The sequence below is a fragment of the Rutilus rutilus genome (genome assembly GCF_951802725.1).
Source record: "Rutilus rutilus genome assembly, chromosome: 5".
NCBI classification, from domain to species: Eukaryota; Metazoa; Chordata; class Actinopteri; order Cypriniformes; family Leuciscidae; genus Rutilus; species Rutilus rutilus.
The window spans coordinates 26,824,914-26,847,986 of record NC_140213.1 but is presented as its reverse complement, the minus strand read 5'-3'; positions in this window follow the sequence as shown (position 1 = coordinate 26,847,986).

The window sequence follows — 23,073 nt, the reverse complement described above, 5'->3', positions numbered from 1 at the left end:
GTAGTTGTTTATACTAAATACAGCTTACCCAACATCTCAGATTGACATCGCTAGCTTCCGTTACTACTAACACAACACGCTAATTCGCTACTGCTAGCCTGTTAACGCGCCACCCGTGCGCTCAGCTGTTTTATTTATTTATTTTTTCTCTCGCGCGCTCGCGCCTTTGAGTTCATAAAAGCTCAGGTAAGTAATAATCAGTCAACAAACACGGTGAGTAATGTCTTGTCCTGTTATTGTCACCTGCACTTCATGTCACATGTTTAGCATAGACTTCTCTGTTGGCAATGTAGGATTTATATGTGATAAATGTAAGGAGACAGTTAGGCTGACAGAGAAGATTTCAGAATTAGAGACACGCATCCAAACTTTAATTGAGGATAGTAAGAGTGCTAGAGCTTTAGATACTATTTTGGATGCGCCTAGCATAGTGAACTCTTTACATGATTCGGTTCCAGCTGAAGTAGTGCCTGAGCAGCCGGGCAAATGGGTGACAGTGAGGGATCGCTCTAGTCGCGGATCAAAAAACCACTCTTCCGTTCCGATTACCACAACAAATCGATTTGCCCCGCTCAGTGAAACACCCACTGAGAATTCTGTTGATTGTGCCCTAGTAATTGGTGATTCGATCACACGGAACGTGAAAATAGAGACACCAGCGAACATAGTCACATGTTTGCCGGGAGCCAGAGCGCCTGACATCAAAGCAAATTTAAAAGTGCTGGCTAATGCTAATCGTAAATTCTCTAAGATCATTATTCATGTCGGCACTAATGATGTTCGACTCCGCCAGTCGGAGATCACCAAAATTAATATTAAAGAGGTGTGTGAACTTGCAAGTACGATGTCAGGCACTGTAATTTGCTCTGGCCCCCTTCCTGTTCGCAGGAGTGATGAGATAGTTAGTAGATTGTGTTCACTGAATCGCTGGCTGTCTGAGTGGTGTCCGTGTAATAATATAGAATTCATAGACAATTGGAAAAGTTTTTGGGGCAAACCTGACCTGTTGAAAAGAGATGGTATTCATCCCTCCTGGGATGGTGCTGCTCCTCTATCTAGTAATATGGCTCATAGTCTTAGAGCTCAAACATGACAAATTGGGCACCAGGTCAGGAAGCAGACAGACTGGCTAAACCAACCGTCTGCTAGCGGCCTCGCGTCACCCAGGTCAGATAAATCCCATCACATAGAGCCTCTTTCACCTAGCTATCATCATATAGAGACTGTGTCTGTTCCCCGATTTTGGAAATCCAAAAAATGTTTAAACCTATCTAAGGTTAAAAATTTAATTGATGTTCAACAAATAAAAAACAGCTATAATACAGATGAGCAAATGATAAAGCTTGGGTTGCTGAATATTCGATCGCTTACTTCAAAAGCACTCATTGTTAATGATATGATTTCAGATAATAACCTAGATGTGCTGTGTTTGACAGAAACCTGGCTAAAACCAAGCGATTACATTACTTTAAATGAGTCCACCCCGCAAGATTACTGTTATAAACATGAACCCCGTCTGAAACGCAAAGGGGGTGGTGTTGCTGTAATTTATAGTAATATTTTCAAAACCACTAAGAAATCAAGTTTCGAATATAATTCTTTTGAAGTGTTAGTGCTTAATGTAAAAATATATAGTAAAAATGATAAATCACGTTTGAGATGTGTGCTGGCTACTGTATACAGGCCACCAGGGCACCATACAGACTTTATTAAAGAATTTGCGGACTTTCTATCAGAGTTAGTATTGGCTGCAGATAAAGTACTAATTGTTGGTGATTTTAATATACACATCGATAATGAAAAAGATGCATTGGGATTGGCATTTAAAGACATTGTAAACTCAATTGGAGTTAGACAACACGTGTCAGGACCTACTCATCGTCGTAATCATACTCTAGATCTAATATTATCACACGGAATAGATGTTGATGCCGTTGAAATTCTGCAGCAGAGCGATGACATCTCAGATCATTATCTAGTCTCGTGTAAATTACATTTAGCCAAGGCTGCAAAGCCGACTCCGTGTTACAAATATGTTAGACCTATCACTTCTGCTACTAAAGATTGCTTTATTAATAATCTTCCTGATCAGTTTCATCATCTCAGCATCTCAGATAGCTTAGAAAAACTTGATATTGCAACAGAAACTTTTAACTCTCTCCTTTCCAGCACTTTAGACACAGTTGCTCCTTTGCGCTTAAAGAAGATTAAAGAAAATAATCCAACGCCGTGGTACAACGAGCACACTCAGGCCCTTAAGAGAGCAGCCAGAAAAATGGAGCGCAACTGGAAGAAAACAAAACTAGAGGTATTTCGCATTTCATGGAAAGAGAGCTCGATTGCTTACAGAGAGGCTTTAAAAGCTGCTAGATCTGCTTATTTTTCAAACCTATTAGAAGAAAATAAACATAATCCTAGGTATTTATTTGAAACAGTGGCTAAACTAACGAAAAAGAAAGCTTCAAACACAGAAGTTTCCAAGCAGCACAGCAGTAATGACTTTATGAACTTCTTCACTTATAAGATTGATAATATCAGGGACAAAATTATAACTATGCAACCGTCTACTACAGTATCGCATCAGGCAGTGCATTGTAGTCTCCCTGAGGAAAAATTTGATTCATTCATTGCTATAGGAGAGGAAGAATTTACTAAACTCGTTAAATCATCTAAATCTACAACATGTATGCTAGACCCTATACCGACTAAGCTACTGAAAGAGATGCTTCCAGAGGTCATAGATCCTCTTCTTAATATCATTAATTCCTCTTTGTCTCTAGGATACGTACCAAAAAACTTTAAGCTGGCTTTGATTAAACCGCTTGTTAAAAAAATGCAACTTGATCCTTCAGAATTAGTCAATTACAGGCCGATCTCGAATCTACCCTTTCTGTCAAAGATACTAGAAAAGGCAGTATCTTCACAACTATGTTCCTTTCTAGAAAGAAATGATATCTGCGAGGATTTTCAGTCCGGATTTAGACCATACCATAGTACTGAGACTGCTCTCGTTAGAGTAACAAATGATTTGCTCTTATCATCCGATCGTGGTTGTGTCTCTCTATTAGTGTTACTCGATCTTAGTGCTGCGTTTGACACCATTGACCACAACATTCTTTTAAATAGACTAGAAAACTATGTTGGCATTAGTGGAATTGCACTAGCATGGTTTAAATCATACTTATCTGACCGTTATCAGTTTGTAGCAGTAAATGAAGAGATGTCTTATCAATCACAAGTTCAGTATGGCGTACCACAGGGCTCAGTACTAGGACCGCTGCTGTTCACTCTGTACATGCTACCCTTAGGAGATATCATTAGGAAACATGGCATTAGCTTTCACTGTTATGCCGACGATACTCAGCTCTATATTTCTTCAAAACCTAACGAAACTTACCAATTCACTAAATTAACAGAATGCATAGCTGATATAAAAAAACTGGATGACTCGTAATTTCCTACTTCTAAATTCTGAAAAAACAGAGATTCTAATTATTGGACAAAAAACTTCCTCACGTAATAACCTAGAATACTGTCTAACACTTGATGGCTGCTCTGTTAAGTCTTCGTCGTCGGTTAGGAACCTGGGTGTGCTCTTTGATACCAATCTTTCATTTGAAAGTCACGTGTCTAGTATCTGTAAAACCGCATTTTTCCATCTTAAAAATATATCTAAATTACGTCATATGCTCTCATTGACAAATGCGGAACAATTAGTCCATGCGTTCATGACATCAAGGCTAGATTATTGTAATGCTCTACTGGGTGGTTGCCCTGCACGCTTAATAAACAAACTACAGCTGGTTCAAAACGCAGCAGCTCGAGTTCTTACCAGAACCAGGAAGTATGACCATATTAGCCCGGTTCTGTCAAAACTGCACTGGCTCCCTATTAAACATCGCATCAATTTTAAAATATTGCTGATTACTTACAAAGCACTAAATGGTTTAGCTCCGCAGTACTTGAGCAAGCTCTTAACGCATTATACTCCTTCACGTCTATTGCGATCTCAAAATTCCGGCCAGTTGATAATACCTAGAATATCTAAATCGACTGCTGGCGGTAGATCCTTTTCCTATTTAGCACCAAAACTTTGGAACAGTCTTCCTACCATTGTCCGGGAAGCAGACACACTCTGTCAGTTCAAATCTAGATTAAAGACACATCTCTTTGACATAGCGTTCACATAATACATTATAGACTTCTATAATTCAATATTAGGCTGCATAGATTAGGTCAGCTGGAACCGGGAACACTTCCCATAAATCCTGATGTACTTGTTACATCATGAGAAGAATGGCATCTACGCTAATTTTAGTGTCTTTGTTTATCCCAAGGTTTTCCCGCAGCCTGCCGGATCCAGGCCGTTTCCAGATCTGATGAAGGACCTTCGCCTGGACCCGGTGTCAACGCAGTGCTGAAGGGCCAACTAGTCTCTCCCTATGGAGGATCCCTTTCCCACTCTACAGATAACGCGTCGTCGGGAAAACTCAATTTGCGTATCTACCCCGAATTGATAAAATAAAATAAAATTCTGAATCAAAACTATAAGGAAACACCAGCAATTTGTTTAGGTTTGGTTTGTAGGGAATTCCAAACCTGCACACATATATTCAAACGCACATAACTATAGAACCCGTTCTTAATGCGCATCTGAACGCCATCAGCGTTTCTCACAGGTTCGCTAAAGTCTGTGTAGAGAGAATGGTGTCGTCTTGGCGGCCCTAATTTAAAAACAAATGATCGTTGCGACGGAAGCGAATCAATCAAAACTAACTTTAGCTGGAAAATAACTTTATTAAAGAACCGCTATAAAGCCAAAACAATCTTACGTTATATTATACATTTATCTCTGTGAAGCTGCTTTGAGACAATCTACATTGTTAAAAGCGCTATATAAATGAAAATGACTTGACTTGACTTGACTTATTTTACTTGTCCAAATGAAATAAAATGTATTCCAAAACATATATACAATACTCAAAACAAACTGGGATATTCACACACAAATTACATTTGACTGCACTTAATTTTGTGATTTTTTTTTATTTGTCTTATATTTGGTTTTATAATTCTAGATTGTATGAATGTGTCCTGGTATGTAAAGCACTTTGGCCGACATGTGTTTTAAAATGTGTTACATAAATAAATGTGGATTGATTGTCTGAGCTCTTTTTTCCCCCCAATTTTTTATTGATTTAATAAAAAAAACTACAAACAAATCCTTACCATGACTCTTACTGAGACCATCTTTTTTTTTGTCAGATCAATGACATTTGGGACAAAACACCAAAATATTATCATTGCTCATACTTAGTGATGTGTTACAGTGACAAATGGCTGAAAAGTGCATATAAGCAAGATTACTGATGCAAAGTAGTGATGCCCAACACTTGTTCCACAGGCCAAAGTCATTGCTTGAGAAATAAATGGAGAAGCTTATTTCATTCGTCCTTCTGCTATAACTATGAATTGTATAATAATTTGTTGGCTAGTCTATAGACTAGTATTATTATTTTTACAACATTTTTGTGAAATATTTCTGTATTTCATCAGATAGTCCCATTATACCCATTGAAAGATTTTGTATTTTCAGTCATCAGATTCATCTACATTGTGACTTAGATTTAATCAACTGAAAACAGTGTCTGTAAAGGTGTGAACCAAATGGCCCATAGAAACTGATAGGTGTGAAACAACATTGCTCAGGTACATTGCAGTGTAGATCGATCTCCTGTGGGAGGTCCTAACAGTTTTCTTTTGTTTGTAGTCCTTTTATCTTCATGTATAAAGTTCTGTCTCACACACAGAACTTTGGGTTAAGATTGTTGAAGGGCGACATGCTAACATCACTGCTAAAGGACTGCTACACTACAAACCTTCAATAAATTATTCTGCCCCACAAGAACTCTGGTCAAGCTTACATATTTTATGTATTGGAGAAATCGAATACATTGGTGAGCCACCCAAACCACTGCTCGGCCAAATACACCAAAATCTAACACCATCAACAAATAATACAAGCCTGATGTAAGCATAGAAAAGGGTGGAAAGAGAAAATACAGTATTCAATATAAATGTGATTCAGCACAGTTCGTTGTCCATGATTAAGGCTGCATTTATGCATGTATGTATGTAAGATAATATGTGTGTATGTTTATGCACATGTTTTACTGTCCTTACACCCCAGGGGCCCATAGCGCTCCCCGAAAGAGCAAAAAAAGGGCATATTTCAAATGACTGTAAATCAAGTCTAACTATGTATGCTATGTTTACTAAATAAATTTGGACAAAGTTTTCAGACATGGAAAGGTGGTATAAAGGCGTTTTAAAAAGTGCTCACAGTAAAATAACAAATTCCGGCCTGCCTCTAAATATGTAATTGAGGTTTGCACAATGAACATATTTAAACATGCCTTTGTTCATTAAAGATACTACTTATTTAATTTAATTACTAAACTTTTAAACTACATTACCCATACGCCTAAGTCGTAGATGGAACAGGAAAACAGGGTGCTGCTATTTGTAGTTCATAGAAGTGTGTAATCAGTCATGCTTAGGGTTAGGGTTAGGGTTAGGATCTCTGTAAATTAGTAATTTCTCTCAACATTGCTACACCCCATTGTTAATTTAATGTATTACTGACGTAATAATAACAGCAAAACATACTTTGTAACAAAAATTGATTTTAATATGGCTTTAAAGGGATACTCCACTTTAAAATGAAAATTCTGTTATCATATACTCACCCTCATGTTGTTTCAAACCTGTATGAATTTCTTTCTTCTGCTGAACAGAAAGGAAGATATTTAGAAGAGCATCAGTAACAAGACAGTTTCTGGTCTCATTGACTTCCATAGTATATTTTTTTCCTACTATGGAAGTCAATGAGACCAGAAACTGTCTGGTTACTGATATTCTTCTACATATCTTCCTTTCTGTTCAGCAGAAGAAAGAAATTCATACAGGTTTGAAACAACTTGAGGGTGAGTATATGATGACAGAATTTTCATTTTAAAGTGGAGTATCCCTTTAAGACCTCAACAGGTCCTGTGGATTCCAATGAAACCTCAAAGGCAGTGAAAACCCAGATTTAAAAAGAAATTATCCATTGAGTAAGAGGTGGCAAGATTGAAATCAAAACATGATAAAGCTGCTGGAATGTAAATTTGCGATAACACAGTGAAAAAAAATATTTAAAAACGTAGCATATCTGACAGAAAATATGTAGCAGGGTGTACCACCATGGGTAGTAGGTAGGGTGACCACCTGCTAATAAGCCCAAGGGGGGACAATGGGTATGTTTCTGAGGGACAATGTGGGACACTGCCTGGCGCGGCGGTGCCCCACTGGCAGACTCACTGATAGTGGTTTACCCATTTCTAGCACATACCACCTTGCATAGTATTAATAATGCCCTATTCTCCTAAACGTGTCATTTTTTATGTATGCTCATGAATAGGCCAACCAATGTGTGTTTTTTTTCTAAATTTGGCAGGATTGATTTTAAAGTATTATTACTGGTATATAAATCATTCAATGGCCTAGGACCTCAATACATTGCAGATATGCTCACTGAATATAAGCCCAACAGATCACTCAGATCACTAGGATCATATCAGCTAGAAATACCAAATACCAATACCACTCTAAGCATGGCGAGTCTGCTTTTAGCTATTATGCCAGCCGCAGCTGGAACCAGCTTCCAGAGGAGATCAGATGTGCTCCTACTGTAGTCACTTTCAAATCCAGACTCAAAACACATCTGTTTAACTATGCATTTACTGAATGAGCACTGTGCCACTGGTCGTCCGACTGTTTTTACTGTACTGTATTTCATTTTTTTTTTTTTTTAAACTGTTTTAATTTTTTTTTTTATTACTTTAATTTCTTCTATGTAAAGCACTTTGAATCGCCTATGTGTATGAAATGTGCTATATAAATAAACTTGCCTTGCCTTGCCTGCCTAAATAAAGACTCATAATATTTTGAACATTCAATGAATTGACAGATGTACTTCCACTTAAGATTTACTATTTAATTTTATTTATTTTTCATTACAATTTATTTACTTTAAATAAATGAATAAATTATAATATAAATGTATAGGATTAACAGGAATTGTAGTTGCTCAACACCACAGGAACAATTAAAAAAAAGTATTTAAAAAAAAAATACGATTGACCTCGTATTCCCCTCCCTCCATGTCCGATTGAGAAGTATGGAAGCTTGTTTCCGCCACAAAATAAAAAAAAATAAAAGATAATTGCGACTTTTTATCTCACAATTGCGAGTTTACATCTCGCAATTCTGACTTTATTTCTCAGAATTGCGAGATATAAAGTCAGAATTGCGTAAAATAAAGTCGCAATTGCGTGTTATAAAGTCAGAATTGCGAGATATAAAGTCAGAATTGCGTGAAATAAAGTCACAATTGCGTGTTATAAAGTCAGAATTCTGACTTTTTTTCTCGCAATTGCGACTTTATATCACGCAATTCTGACTTTATATCTCAGAATTCTGACTTTATATCACGCAATTGGGAGATATAAAGTCAGAATTGCATGATATAAAGTCGCAATTGCGTGTTATAAAGTCAGATATAAACTATTCTGAGGTAAAAAAAAAAAAAAGTCCGTCTTTTTTTTCCCCTTAGAATTGGACTTTATATCTCACAATTCTGAGAAAAGATGTCAGAATTGCGAGATATAAACTCGCAATTATGTGTTATAAAGTCAGAATTGCGTGATATAAAGTCAGAATTCTGAGATATAAAGTCAGAATTGCGTGATATAAAGTCGCAATTGCGAGAAAAAAAGTCAGAATTCTGACTTTATAAGACGCAATTGCGACTTTATATCTCGCAATTCTGACTTTATATCTCGCAATTCTGACTTTATATCTCAGAATTCTGACTTTATATCTCAGAATTCTGACTTTATTTCACGCAATTCTGACTTTATATCTCGCAATTCTGAGAAATAAAGTCAGAATTGCGAGATGTAAACTCGCAATTGTGAGATAAAAAGTCGCAATTATCTTTTAAAATGTTTTATTCAGTGGCGGAAAAAGCTTCCATAGTATAGGACGTTTTGCAAAGGTCACAAAAAGCCCTCTCGGTATCCCCCTCAACACCTTTCAGCCACAAATATTCATTTCCCCATTCTTGTTTCTTGTACTCACACCTTCTCTTTTTAATTGATGATGGCGTTGCCTCTCAGACTCATTCTCTTTCTCGAATTTTTCGAATTGGAAAGCGCGCATCTAAAAGTTCCTTCCTTCCCAGTGTGTCTGGTATGCGCGTGCGTGCGCTGTCATGACAACAACGAAAAAGTTGACAACAACCTAGTCAGGAGTTCAACTGAGGGGTTTGTGTGGCAACAATAGCGTGCTGAAATGCCAAGTAATGTTCGTTTGTCTGCTTGGGGCTCGAGTATATAGAGCGACCAACTTTTTTTTGAGCAAGCATAGATTATGCGTGACACGGTCTCAATTTGCGTGACGCGTGAATTGGGCTTCAAACGCTGTGCGCGCACGCGCTACGCGGGACGGGTGGTCACCCTAGTAGTAGGCCTGCATTTGACACTGGAGACACTAAATTGTCCATGTAGAGTGTGAATGTTTATTTGTCTGTCTGTGTTGTCATGCAATAGACTGGCCATCCGTTCGGGTTGTTTCCATTCATTAAGCCCAATATGCTGGCATTGGCTCCCGCACCTTACCTCACCACACCGTGAGTGTGTGTGTGTGTGTGTGTGTGTGTTTTTTTACAGCGTTGAACATTGTAGCCAATCACAGACATATATGTTGTGCCCATCACCGCAATGGCCAATCAGAGGTTTTTACGTGTGACACCTCGGAATCACAAAGGTGATTTTTTTACGTGTGACACCTTGTTAACAAACGTTAACAAACGTCTCGAATATATAGTTAATTTATGAAATACTGCTGGCAAGATGTTGAATACATAAAACAAAAATATGTAAATTCATCCGAAATTCAAATTCAATATTATGATATAATTTTCTAATCCCGTTACCAATAATGCCACACTTTTTTATTGTACTATTTTATGCCCTGCCATGTTCGCTACATGTTGTCTTCAATACAAAACAATTGTAACAAAAAAGGTGTATTGTTACTGCTGTACGTACACACTGCCTTATTATTTTTTTTAAAGAGAATTGACAGTGAAGAGCAGGGCAAAAAACAACAACAAAAAATCTGTTATGTCAAAATAGATCTGTGCATGAAGTCTCTGCAGTATATTGTCTTCTAGACATGCCAATTTGTACATTTTATTACTATTTTTTCACTTGACTGTTTTAAAGAAATGTTTACTTAATTGAATTCAATATTTGAAGGGTAGCTATATGCTAATGTTTTAATGTATTTTTGCCTGTTAACATTAATTGTTACTCATTTATTTATTGTTAAATATACTGGTTTAGTTAATTATTTCCAATATATATATATATATATATATATATATATATATATATATATAGTTTATTTTTGCCATAGTACCTTAATTGGTACCAAGAACAGCCATTTTGCCCAAGTTACCATAAATAATACTTATCAATTCAATAACATTTACCAGATGATCGTGTACAGTATCAATAATGTTCAGCCTTTGTAACACCCAGTTGAAAATATTACTCCAAAATGGGGAAAAAAAAAGTTTGTGTGTGTGTGTGTGGGGGGGGGGGGGGGCTGACTCACAGTACCAATGTTTGATAGTTTATTCAACATTAATTACCATAAAAGTGATTTGTAAAAAAGTGAAAAGTAATCAATTGATTATTAGATTTATTAGAAAACAGCAAAGAAACAGTTACATGCAATAAATGTAGATAAGAAAACAAGAATAGCAAACTAAAACAGTAACTTAGGTACATAAACTTTAAACTAAATTTTTGTCTTGGAAGAAAAGATTGTAGGGCTCCCAGGTGTCCATCCATTTCATCCCACTGCAAATCAGTAAAAATAAAAATTAAAGATCATATACAAATTTACAGAACAGGCTATGACATGTAACAATTGAAAAAAGATTGACTTTTTGAAGGGCAAAAATATTTTTGCATTCAGTTAAGACATTTAAATACATAAATGTAAGCAAGAAAGATATCAGGCAATCAAAATGAATAAGTAAAAGTTTATTATACTACATGTAAACACAAATATCCTAGATTTTTACAACAGGTTTACCTCATTTGTATAATTACCATAGTGCACCCTTATACAGGTTATATGTGATACATACCATCCTGAACACGGCTTCCATCTCACTTTGACCTCTTTGACACCCTTTAAGAAACATAAGCAACATCACACACACACACACACACACACACACACACACACACACACACACACACACACACACACACACACACACACATTAAATTAAATATCATGCTAAAAAAAAATAAAAAATACAAATAAACGTGCCTGTACCATGCCCTTACTAGGCCACAGATTCATTCTCATTTCAAATAAATGTACATTATTTAAAAAAAAATTCTTATGTTTCAATCTTTTACTAAGTAATGCATTTCTGACAAACATTTACAAAATGAGTTCAATCTTACTTCCTTTGACATCCTATTCCTTATGATCTTGTCATATGGAAATGTTTTTAATCTGGGATGTACTTGGCATTCTACAACAGAAAAATATAAAAGGATATAATATATAATCAGGAAATGTTTACACTCATGACATATTAACAGTTCGGTAAGCAATTCTTAATAAATAGAATGCATAAATCCTTGCAATGGGCTGGCCACCTGAAACCCTAAAAATGAACTGAAATTAGACCATCTGAAGTACAATTTGCTTTGAATTGGTTGTGTGGTTTGGTAATAGTGCACATTATGGAAGCTAAATATGGCAGATTATTTAATGTTATCATCAAGCCTCCATAGCACGTTTGTCTCGATCAAGAATTTAATCAAGGGCTTAAATATAAGTTCCTGTGGCAAGCAGGACGAGGTCGAGGGACGTGAGAGGACGGCACGAGACCGGTGGAGTGATTACTGATGAGCGGCACATGCGCGACGCACCGGTCTCTCACGTCCCTCGACCTCGTCCTGCTCCCGTCCACAGTTCCATTAATAGAACACTTAAAATTTGTTTATAACTCATTTGGTGTTATTTAAAAGCATTTAATTAAAACAGCAACCATGCACACAGGAATAGTATGACGCCTGTACGCATTTGACCACTGTATAACAATCAAGAAGTAAGTTTGAACATTAAAGGGGATTATTGCAGTTTATGCACAATCAGTTGCATACACATATTCAGCTTCATAGACATTATTGTCTATGATTAGTTATGGAATTTAACAATATTTTGCGACTTAAAAACAGCCTTTTAAAAATGATATTGAAATAAGAAACTTGTGTTCTACATTGTACTTAGTCAGTTTTCATTAAAAATGCAAATACACAATACCTGCTTGTTTATACATCCATTTTCTTTGTTTGGCTCCTTTCCTTGGAATTATTGTGGAGGAATTGTCTGTAAAACACACACACACACACACACACACACACACACACACACACACACACACACACACACACACACACACACACACGAAAATTGGGAATAGAACTTTGTTCAAGCTTAAATAAAACTTATTGCATGTTGTGCATGTTTTTGCCTGAAGTGAAAAAAAAAAATCACCTGCATCTTTGGGCTTAGATGGGGCAGCATGACTGTTCTGGCAGTGGAAAGAAGGGTTTGTAGATGGAAGATGTGAATCATAGAAAGTAGGGGTGATGCAAGAGGAGGTAGGGGTGAGGGGAAATGGTGTAGGAGGAGGAGTGGGGAAAGAAGATGGAGGAGGAAGAAGGGTGATGTAAGAGGAAGTGGGAGGAAAAATGTTGGAGGACGAAGATGGAGAAGGAAGAAGGGTATCAAAAGACGAGGAAGAAGGAGGAAGGCTGGAGGGAGAAGATGAAGGAGGAGGAGGAGGAGGAGGAGGAGGAAGGGTGTACAAAGAAGAGGAAGAAGGAGGGAGGCTGAAAGAAGATGGAGGAGGAGGAAGGGTGTAGAAAGGGCAGGAAGAAGGAGGAAGGCTGGAGGAAGAAGATGGAGGAGGAGGAAGGGTGTAGAAAGGGGAGGAAGAAGGAGGAAGGCTGGAGGAAGAAGATGGAGGAGGAAGGGTGTAGAAAGGGGAGGAAGAAAGAGGAAGGCTGGAGGAAGAAGATGGAGGAGGAAGGGTGTAGAAAGGGGAGGAAGAAGGAGGAAGGCTGGAGGAAGAAGATGGAGGAGGAAGGGTGTAGAAAGGGGAGGAAGAAGGAGGAAGGCTGGAGGAAGAAGATGGAGGAGGAAGGGTGTAGAAAGGGGAGGAAGAAGGAGGAAGGCTGGAGGAAGAAGATGGAGGAGGAGGAAGGGTGTCAAAAGAGGAGGAAGAAGGAGGAAGCCTGGAGGAAGAAGATGGAGGAGGAGGAAGGGTGTCAAAAGAGGAGGAAGAAGGAGGAAGGCTGGAGGAAGAAGATGGAGGAGAAAGGGCGGAAGTCGGGTGCTGGCAGACAGTTTCAGCAGTACTGGTTTGGTTTTGAAGCCTCATGTAATCTATGAGAAATTTTTGAAAGAAAATTTTAAAATATTTCTTTGAATATTGCATGTGTAGATCATACGAAATACTTACTTTTAATACAAATTTCATAAAGACTAGTCATCCTTTCAAAGATGGTTTGAAGTGGTCCAACTGCAAATGGACCCATTGAAGTGATGACTTCAGCCACAAACCCATTTCTTTTCTCTTTAGAAATGAAGAGAATTGGCTTATAGCCAAGTACCTCCAATTTCTTAACCTGTAAAACAAATGCACAGACAGTCAATAAGTATCGGTATATTCATAATGGTAAGCAGGGACTTGTCTAAATGTTTAATTGAGAAATGTAGCAACTCATAATGTAATAACTGCACATAATGTAAAAACTGCACATAATGAAATAAGTATTACATTATTAGTGAAATGTTCATGATGTAATGATTTTCTCAAAATATAATAAAATCTTGAGCTCATAATGTAATAACAATTTTTACATTTTGAGAAATGTATTACAATAGAAACTTACCAAAACATATCATATTTCATTAATGTAATAGCTTTTAAAACATAAAAATATTAGTATTCCCTTACAATACATTGAAAAAAAAATCTAAATCCAGTCTTAAAGGGATACTCCACTTTTTTTGGTATAGGCTCATTTTACAACTCCCCCAGAGTTAAACAGTTGAGTTTTACAGTTTTCAAATCCATTCAGCCGATCTCCGGTTCTGGCGGTACCACTTTTAGCATAGCTTAGCATAATGAATTGAACCGGACAAGACAATTAGCATCTCTCTCAAAAAAAATGACCAAAGAGTTTTGATATTTTTCCTATTTAACACTTGACTCTTCTGTAGTTACATCGTGTTCTAAAACCGTCGGAAAATGAAAAGTTGTGATGGTCTTGTCCGGTTCAATTCATTATGCTAAGCTATGCTAAAAGTGGTACCGCCAGACCCGGAGATTGGCTGAATGGATTCCAAAATGATAAAACTCAACTGTTTAACTCTGGGGAGTTGTAAAATGAACCTATTTCCAAAAAAGTGGAGTATCCCTTTAAACTACCTGCAAAATGCAACATTTAAATATTCATGCAATTAATATTACATATATATTAATTTAACAAAAAACATTGGAATTCCATTTTAAAAGCTATTACAGTAATGAAAATATGATATGCTGTGCAAGTTTCTAATGTAATACATTTCTCAAAATGTAAAAATTGTTATTACATTATGAGCTCAGTATTTTTTTACGTTTTGAGAAAGTGATTACAGTATAAGAATTTTATTACCATTATGAGTTGCTACAAGTAAGAATATATATATATTGTAGCGACAATGGCATCTGCTTTTCAAATTAAGGAATCATGTGACGCCAAAACACAGCGTCTTTGTCCTAACTGGTTAATAATTACCCTACAAGGACCAATTTGCCAGCGCCAGTTTGGCTGGGTCTCCCCCGACTTTACAGCCTCATGACATTCCACACACACACACAAACACCCTTTTGTGTATAACTGAGAATACGAGAAATATCTTTTATTTTATTTTCATAATGTGTGTACATTCCTATATGCACGTGTAATAGAGGTGTGGGTTGCTAAGAGTAAAATCTTGAATTCTAAATGTTCACTGAAAGAAGGTTCCTCAATAGTGTCTTGTAAATCGACCCCGACATGGTCGTAAACTTTATGACCCAGAGCTGCATCTCATCCAGTTCCTGCAAGCCCACAATCCATACACTTCCACACAGGCAATCCAAGAACCATGTTTCTGATATGTATTTTTATGTGTGTATAATTTCCATGGTAGATTGAGATTTTCTATGTTCTATCATAAGAAATCAATTGACTCTTAAAATGCTCAGAATCCTACATTAGAAATGCATATCTGTATTCCCATGTTCTGTACACCATGTCTGGTATCATTCTAATCGTAGTGATCTCACGGAATTACATATATGTATGAGATTACAATGAAATGTATTCTTACGGGTAGTATCTTGTCTGAAAGAGGAAATACGAATTCTATCTCTCACATGACAAAGTCAAAGTAGGCGTCTTCTTCTTCACACAAAGAACTGTTTCCCGCTTCATATCAGGAGAGCTGATTCGCTCTGTCACAAAACAGGGCGTAAACAGATGTCTGTTAAAAGGACGAGACCCCCACTTCTCTCTCTCTTCTCTCTTCGATCCCTGACCTCCTCCTCTACTCCCCGGCGCAGCGCTTCTCCAAGGATCATCTGAAGAAGGCCTTAGTCTTCTCTATCGAGCGAGCACATGTCCGAGTCGTAGCTGCGTCCCTTGCAACAAAGACTTTAAACCTCTCCCATCCAGGGAGATGAATCTGATTTTCCGGTAACTTTACATTCAGTGAGCCTTTTCGAACTTCGCGGCACCGGAAGACCCAGCAAAAACAGGACGCCACCCTCAGCATCAGCCTCACCCGAAAGGGCACAGAATCGCAAGTACATTGTCTGATAAAAGCTGTTTCCCGGTGTCTCGTGAACCTAGGTTTCTGTATGTAATAATTACTAGCTTTTCTCTTCTCTTTATTCTCTTTTCTTTCTTTCTTTCTTTCTTTCATTTCATTCTGATCACTTATGTTATTGTGTGGTTATATGTTGTTTGTTTATTGTTTGCATTTTTACGTACGTTTATATTTGTAGCTTATAATCTCTAGCGTGTGCCATTTTATTAATAAACCCATTTATACTTTTAACTGTCTCTGTGTTTGAAAACCCACTTTTTATGAAGTCAATGAAATCAAAGATCTTATTTAAGCTACAAGCTCGATATTAGACTACATTCAGTAGTTTTAATTTATAAACTCAGAAAGTTGGGTGTCCGTGGCCAGGACATGAAACTCTCTTGAAGTTTGTGAATACCTCTTCTTGACTGTAATGATTTTACATTTGTTTCGCTGGACGAATTAAATGTTGGTCAGATAGTTATAGAACAAGGTAATCTCGATAATTGATAAAATAAATGTACATGCGACATGAATTATGACAAATAATATGATAAATGATAAATATTAATATTACCAAGATTCCCCATATTCTTGAGCTAATTCATATTTACCCAGAGTCGTATTCGTTACAATATATATATATATATATATATATATATATATATATATATATATAATTAAACATATATATAATTAGTAAAAATCTGTTATTTTAAAAATTATATATATATATATAATATACATATATACAGTGCTATGCATAAGTTTAGACACCCATGCTAAAGTTTACTAAAAAGTGGAATAAAAAATCATCTTTTGGAAATTGAACTTAATGCCTTAATTTAAAAAAATAGGAAAAATCCAACCTTTAAGGACACCAATTTTCTTTGTGAATGAATAATGTATCGTAAATAAATAAATGTTCTTCCTTAAAATACAGGGTGCATAAGTTTGGACACCCCTATGTTAAATTCCCATAGAGGCAGGCAGATTTTTATTTTTATTTATTTTTATGAAGAATCAGAAGGAGACTATGAGTATGTATAGAAAGTTTAAGATTGAGGACTCTTTGGCCAGAAATATGTTCAGTAGATCAATTCTGGCTCTCTGGCTGATGAAACATCAGGAGTCAATAATGAAGATAAGCATGAAGATACATTACATTCAAGATCAATTACTCTTCGGTCAGAAATATGTTCAATATTTCAAATCTGAAATACTGTATGGCTGAAGAAACATCAGAAAGAGTCTGAGTGTGTTTAGAAAGTTTACGATCGAGGAGTCTTTTGCCAGAAAAAAGTTCAGTAGGTCATATATGGACTGCTGTCTAGCTGATTAAACATCAGAAGTAGTTAATGATTTTATATAAAAAGTTCAAGTTTATAGACTCTTTTAACAGAAATATTTTCAGCGGGTCAATTATGGACTACCGTCTGGCTGATGAAACTCTAGAAAACGTCAATGAGCATGTATAGAAAGTTCAAGTTCATAGACTCGTCGGCCAGAAATATGTTCAACAGTCAGTATGGACAATTGTCTGGCCGATGTATTATCTAAAAGAGTCTGTAAGTATAAATAGAAAGTTCAAGATCAAGGACTCTTCAGTCAGAAATATGTTCAATATGTCAAATCTGAACTGAAATGGCTGAAGAAACAGCATTAGGAGTCAATGAGCATGTATAGAAAGTTCAAGATCGAGGACTCTTTTACTAGAAATATGTTCAGGAGGTCAATTATTGACTATTGTCTGCTTGATGAAACATCGGAAGGAGTCAATGAGCATGTATAGAAAGCTCAATTTCACAGACTCTTTGGCCAGAAATGTGTTCAATAGTCAATATCTACAATTGTCTGGCAGATGTACTATCTGAAAGAGTTTATAAGTATGACTAGAAAGTTCAAGATCGAGGACTCTTCAGTCAGAAATATGTTCATGTCGTCAAATCAGAACTACTGCATGGCTGATGAAACACCAGAAAGAGTCTATTAGTATGTTTAAAAAGTTCAAGATCGAGGACTCTTTTGCCAGAAATATGTTCAGTAGGTCAAATATGGACTGCTGTCTGGCTGATGAAACATAAGAAGTCAACATATATGAATAGAAAGTTCAAATTTATAGACTCTTCGGGTAAAAATATATGTTCAGTGGGTCAATTATGGACAATTGTCTGTCTGATGAATCATCATAAGGTGTCAATGAGCATGCATAGAAAGTTCAAGTACATAGGCCAGAAAAATTTTTTTTACGTTGGCCAGAAAAAAAATTCAGTAGTCATTATGGACAATTGCCGATGTACTATCTGAAAGAGTCTATAATAAGTATAAATAGAAAGTTCAAGATCAAGGATTCTTCGGTCAGAAATATGTTCAATATGTCAAACCTGAAGTACTGTATGGCTGAAGTCACTGAGAATCTATAGAAAGATCAAGACAGAGGACTCCTTTGCTAGAAATATGTTCAGAGGGTCAATTATGGACTATTGTCTGCTTGTGAAACATGAGAAGGAGTCAATGAGCATGTATAGAAAGTTCAAGATCGAGGACTCTTTTGCCAGAAATATATTCAGTAGGTCAAATATGGACTGCAGTCTGGCTGATGTAACATCAGAAGTCAATGATTATGAATAGAAAGTTCATATTCATAGACTCTTCAGGCAGCAATATGTTCAGTAGGTCAGTTATGGACAAATGTCTGGCTGATGAATCATCATAAGGAGTCAATGAACATGTATAGAAAGTTCAAAATTGAGGGCTTTTTAACCAGAAATATTTTCAGTGGGTCAATTATGGACTACTCTCTGGCTTTAAAAACTTTTGAGGACCCTTTGATCAGAAATAAGTTCAAAGGGTCAGATATGGATATCTATATGGCTTATGTAGCATTAGAAGGAGTCTATGAGTTTGTATAGAAAGTCCAAGATCAAGGACTCTTTGGCCATAAATATAGTCCTTGGGTCAAATATGGACTTCTGTAAGGCTGATTTGACATCAGAAGGAGTTGATAAGTTTATAATAGTAAAACACATTTTGAGGATTCTTTGGCCAAAAATACGTTAAATTTGTTAAATATGGACTTCAGTCTGGCTGATATAACATCACGAGAAGTCTGTATAGTACGAGAAATATGTATAGTAAGGTTAAAGTTCAAGGTCTCTGTCCAGAAATATGCTCAGAAGGTCAAATTTGGACTTCTGTATGGCTGATTTAACATCAGAAGGAGTCTATGAGTTTCTAAGAGCAAAAAAAAACATTTTGAGGATTCTTTGGCAAAAAATATGTTAAATCTGTCAAATATGGACTACAGTCTGGCTGATATGAAATATGCTCAGAAGGTCAAATATGGATTTCTGTATGGCTGATTTAACATCAGAAGGAGTCTATGAGTTTCTAAGAGCAAAAAAACATTTTGAGGATTCTTTGGCAAAAAATATGTTAAATCTGTCAAATATGGACTACAGTCTGGCTGATATAACATCACAAGAAGTCTGTATAAGTAGGAGAAATATGTATAGTAAGGTAAAATGTTCAAGGTCTCTGGCCAGAAATATGTTCAGAAGGTCAAATATGGACTTCTGTATGGCTGATTTAACATCAGGAGTCTATACGTTTATGATAGACAAAATCCTTTTGAGAACTCTTTGGTCAAATTGTTTTTCAATCGGTCAAATATGGACTACTGTCTGCCTGATTTAACATTACAAGAAGTCAGTCTATATGAATAGTGAGTTAATGTTCACGGACTCTGGCCAGAAATATGTTAAGTGGGTGAAAAATGTACTACTGGCTGGTTAATATAACATCACAAGAAGTCAATCTGTAGTATAGCAAGATAATGAGCAAGAACTCTTTGGCCAGAAATATTTTCAGCAGGTCAAATATGGACTTTTGTCTGGCTGATGAAACATCAGAAGGAGTCAATGAGCTTGTATAGAAAGTTCAAAATCGAGGACTCTTTTACCAGAAATATTTTCAGTAGGTAAATTATGGACTACTCTCTGGCTGATGAAACACTAAAAGGAGTCAATGAGCATGTATAGAAAGTTCAAGTACATAGACTCGTTGGCCAGAAAAAATGTAATTGTCATTATGGACAATTGTCTGGCCGATGTACTATCTAAAAGAGTCTATAAGTATGAATAGAAAGTTCAAGATCAAGGACTCTTCAGCCAGAAATATGTTCAGGAGGTCAATTATTGACTATTGTCTGCTTGATGAAACATCGGAAGGAGTCCAATGAGCATGTATAGAAAGTTCAAGATCGAGGACTCTTTTACTAGAAATATGTTCAGGAGGTCAATTATTGACTATTGTCTGCTTGATGAAACATCGGAAGGAGTCAATGAGCATGCATAGAAAGCTCAATTTCAGACTCTTTGGCCAGAAATGTGTTAGTCAATATCTACAATTGTCTGGCAGATGTACTATCTGAAAGAGTTTATAAGTATGAATAGAAAGTTCAAGATCGAGGACTCTTCGGTCAGAAATATGTTCATGTCGTCAAATCAGAACTACTGCATGGCTGATGAAACACCAGAAAGAGTCTATGAGTATGTTTAAAAAGTTCAAGATCGAGGACTCTTTTGCCAGAAATATGTTCAGTAGGTCAAATATGGACTACTCTCTGGCTGATGAAACACTAAAAGGAGTCAATGAGCATGTACAGAATGTTCAAGTTTATGGACTTGTTGGCCAGAAATATGTTCAATAATTAATATGGACAATTGTCTGTCCGATGTACTGTCTGAAAGAGTCTATAATTATGAATAGAAAGTTCAAGATCAAGGGCTCTTCGGTCAGAAATATGTTCAACATGTCAAATCTGGACTTCTGTATGGCTAATGTATTATTAAGAGAAGTCAATAGGCAGAGAAAGTTAATGTTTAAAGACTCTTTGGCCACAAATGTGTTCAGTAGTTTAAATAGGAACCTCTGTGTGGCTGAATTAACATAATAAGAAAGCCTTTGAGGACCCTTTGACAAGAAATAAGTTCAATAGGTCAAATATGGAATTCTATGTGGCTGAACCATCAGAAGGAGTCTAGGAGTGAGAATACAGAGTTCAAGATTGAGGACTCTTTTCCAGAAATATGTTCCTTGGGTCAAATATGGACTACTTCATGTCTGACGTAACATCAATTTGAGTGCTCTTTGACCCGAAATATGTTTAGTAGGTAAAAAACGGGATCTCCCTATGGCTAATTTAACATTAGAATTAGTCTATAAGATTATATAGCTTAAGTATGATATATTATATAAGATTATATATATTTAAAACCTTTTAAGGAGCCATTGACCAGAAATGAGTTTAACAGGTCAGATATGGACTTCTAAAATGGCTTATGAAGCATCAGAAACTCCTTCTGATGCTTCATAAGGAGCATTCCTTCTGATGCTAGAGTATATATAGAAAGTTCAAGATCAAGTACTCTTTTTCCAGTAGTTGAAATATGGACTTCTATATGGCTGATTTAACATCAGAAGGAGTCTATAAGTCTATAAGTTTATAATAATAAAAACATTTCGAGGACTCTTTGGCCAAAAATGTGTTCAATCGGTCAAATATTGACTACTCTTTGCCAGATTTAACATCACAAGAAGTCAGTATTTACGTAAAGTGAGTTAAGTTTCATGGTCTCTTGGCAGAAATATGTTTAGTTGGTCAAAAAAATTACTTTTTTATGAGTGATGTAACATCAGAAGGAGTCTATAAGTTTTCATCGTTTAAAAACCTTTGAGGACCCTTTGACCAGAAATAAGTTCAATAGGTCAGATATGGACTTCTAAATTGCTTATGAAACATCAAAAGGAGTCTATGAGTATGTATGGGAAATTCAAGATCGAGTATATGTTCAGTAGGTCAAATATGCACCTCTATATGGCTGATTTAACACCAGAAGGAGTCTATAAGTTTATAATAGTACACAAAATACCTTTTGAGGACTCTTTTGCCACAAGTCTGGCTGATATAACATCACAAGAAGTCAGTCTTATATGTTTAGTAAGTTAATTTTCAAGGACTCTTTGTACAGAAATTTGTTCAGTAGGTCAAAAATTGACTTTTGTATGGCTGATGTAACATCAGAAAGATTCTACGAGAATTTATATAAAGTTCAAGATCGATTACTCTTGGGTCAGAAATATGTGCAGCAGGTCAAAAATAGACTACTGTCTGGCTAATACAATATCACAAGAAGTCAGTCTGTATGTATAGTAAGAAGTCTTTGGACAGAAAATATGTTCCGTAGGTCAAAGAGGGACCTCTGTATGCCTGATTTGACACATAACATATGTGCTTTCGCATTGCTTTGAAGCGAAAGTATTGCATTTACCTCTTGCATTACAATGCATAGAATAAACTACTTCATACCTCATGTGCAATGAAAAGATAACATGAGTTATGAACATATTGCACAAACGATCTAAGAATTAGCGTTGAATAATAATGTATTATTATATCTAACTATAACAGTTTGATCTTTTATGCAGTGGAGTTTGATCGTGTGTGAAATGCAATGCAACAGCACAAATTGTATTTCCTCAAAGCACAACTCAATGAGTTTGGGAATGAGTTAGTTCTGGTGTGCAATGCAATGCAATGCAAGAAGTGCAAAGGCTTATGTTATTCTTCAATGCACAACGTCAGATCGTTTGTGCAATGCAATGCAACTACACATCTGTTATGTCTTTAATGAACATGGGTATGAGTTAGTTCTGGTGTGCAATGCAATGCAATGCAAGAAGTGCATAGCCTATATGTTATTCTTCAATGCACAACGTTAGGTCGTTTGTGCTATGCAATTGCAACAAGACATATGTTATCTCTTTAATTAACATGGGATTGAGTCAGTTCTGGTGCGCAATGCAATGCGAGAAGTGCATAGCCTATAAGTTATTCTTCAATGCACAACGTTAGATCGTTTGTGCAATGCAATGCAATAACATTCGTTATCTCTTTAATGAACTTGGGAAATATTCTTCAATGCACAACGTTAGATCGTTTGTGCAGTGCAATGCAATAACAGGTAA